Consider the following 2,447-nt stretch of genomic DNA (forward strand, 5'->3'; position numbering starts at 1 on the left):
GAAGGCACAGGCTGCAATCTGCGTAACGAAGTTTACCCTGTTTACCGTGTCACTGTTCTTGGTCACCCTCCCACCCCTGACCTGCCCCACCACAGTCCTTTCTCTGATGTAGCTGAAGGTGGTATTTCAGCCTGAATTCTAAGCCACCTCCCTGAGTTACTCATTTCCCTCGGTGTGTCCCATGTATGTGAGATATACATGTGAATAAACTTCTCTGTGTTTTTCTCTTGGTAATCGGTCTTTTGTTCCAGGGGCCCTGGCAAAGAACTTAGAAGGGTAGAGGAAAAATTATTTTTTCCTACCCTGCAGGGTCAAAGTCATGAAGCACCTTTCATTTAGATGTTTAACATGCTCTCCAAATAAACTTCTAGCCAGAGATAAGGGGATCCAAGGACAAGGCTGAAACCCACACCAGACATAGGGTGTGTGTGTATGTGTTTGTGTGCACACAGAATTCTATGAATTTCTTGCAAACAGAATATATTACATTGTATGGGGGGTGGTTAAAGGTATTAAATTGTTAAATGCCAATATTTAAATCATACAACTTTTGTAACCTTGATTTGGCCTCCCTCCCCCCTTTTAAATATAGTAGGGTTATAGTCTCCAAATTTGAGAGTGACTTTTTTTTTTTCTAGAAGTTTTTAATGTATTTTTAAAATTATACTCAACAGTAAATTCTTACAAAGATGTTTTATGATTACATCATAACAAGCAATTTTTACTGGGACAAAGAAGATATGCTAAAAGACAAATGAATTATAATAATTAAATATGCACAACTTATTGACATTTTTCTTAAGGCAAAAAGACTGGGATATATCCACTGAAGTCTAGGCATTCTGCCATCACTTCTGTTACCAACTGGAGTCAAAGTTTTAAAATTCCTGTGATCTTGAATGTCTTGTTAAGTGTTAAAGGGCTTTTGTTTTTCTTTTAGCCACTAGATTTTTCAGGAAAAATTCACCTGCTTTATATGAAGAACACACCAGAGGGCCACTTGCAGTATAATGAAATCTAAGTTCATTTCCTGCTTTTTCCCAGTATTTGAACTTTTCAGGAGTAATGTATTCTTCAACCTTAAGGTGGCGCTTTGTTGGCTGCATATATTGTCCTAAAGTCAAACAGTCCACATGTGCCTCACGAAGTGCTTTCATCGTTGCATATACTTGCTCGTCATTCTCACCTAAACCCAACATTATAGGTGTTTTAGAAATAACATCAGGTCGAACTTCCTTGGCATGTTTCAGTACACGTAGAGACTGCTCAAAATTGGCCCGGGGATCACGAACTTCCCTCTGTAGTTCTAGAACTATTTCTACATTATGTGCATACACATCTAATCCTGACGGAGCAACTTTTTCTATTGCTTTAAGATCTCCTCAGGAATCAGGGGCGAGACATTCCACAAGGATTTTCGGATTCCTTTCCTTTAAGTAAGGCACAGTCTTTGCAAAGTGTTCAGCTCCTCCATCAGGCATATCTTCTCGATCTGCAGACGTCAGGACTACATAATCCAGACCCCACTCTGCAATTGCCTTTGCAGTATTGTAGGGCTCATTGGCATCCAGTGGAGGTGGATTTCTTGCAGTCTTAGCAGACTACAACCTCTTGTACATGTGTCACCCATCAACATGATTGGGGCAGTGGCAGTGGCATATTCTCTGCCTCCCCAACACTCTCCAATAGTGGGACACCGAGCTTCCTCACACCCTGTATGGAGATTTAAATTCTGCATTGTATTTTTCAGTTTATTGTAATTTTTCCCCATGGGAATCTCTGTCTTTAGCCATGGAGGTAGTCTTAACCGTCCTCCTTTCTGGCGTTTTACGCTTCCTTTATATTCATCCCAGGTGCTCTTGTCTGCTAGATCACCAGATACAAAATCTTGAAGGTCTGGTCCTTTCTGTAAAAATTCCTTTTTTTTTTTTATCTGGCAAGGAACTTACTTGACTGGACTGCATAAATATCTTCCAAATACCCAGGGGCCCACGGTGTGGACTGCGTTCCCACAGCATAGAGCATCCCTCTCTCTTTTCTGTAGCAGGGCCAAGGGGTCACTAATTCCCAGGAAAAGAGAGATGGAAGAAAAAAGAGAGTGACTTATGTTTAAACGGCCTGGATATGCACCAAAAGTTGCAGTGAGCTTTAATTATGCTGACTATAAACCAAAAATACATGGTGCACAGTATGACAAATACAAGGATATTTATGGCAACAAGAGGGCAAATTGATAGAAATTAGAACTGTTTTGGAAAATCTGGAAGGAATGTTGTCATAAATATGGAAATTTCTCCTAGAAAGTGTAGGTCACTCTATGCCACCCAGGGAGAGTCCTGGTCATCTTTTTCCTCAGCATTGACAGACGATTTTGGTCTCTTGAAAATTATGTAATTTCACATTTCTCCATTCCTCACATTACATCAGACACAATGGATACAAAAGCA

The 2,447-nt window shown here is 40.2% G+C and overlaps 1 pseudogene across 1 annotated transcript; it reads right to left on the reverse strand.

The window, feature by feature from the left end:
* Positions 1–914: 914 nt before the first annotated feature.
* On the reverse strand, positions 915–1,940 carry LOC307060346 (lipoyl synthase, mitochondrial-like; annotated as a pseudogene). Its single transcript has one exon. The product of its transcript is annotated as a lipoyl synthase, mitochondrial-like (transcript).
* Positions 1,941–2,447: the final 507 nt, after the last annotated feature.

The sequence above is a fragment of the Hyperoodon ampullatus genome (genome assembly GCF_949752795.1).
Source record: "Hyperoodon ampullatus genome assembly, chromosome: 11".
NCBI classification, from domain to species: Eukaryota; Metazoa; Chordata; class Mammalia; order Artiodactyla; family Ziphiidae; genus Hyperoodon; species Hyperoodon ampullatus.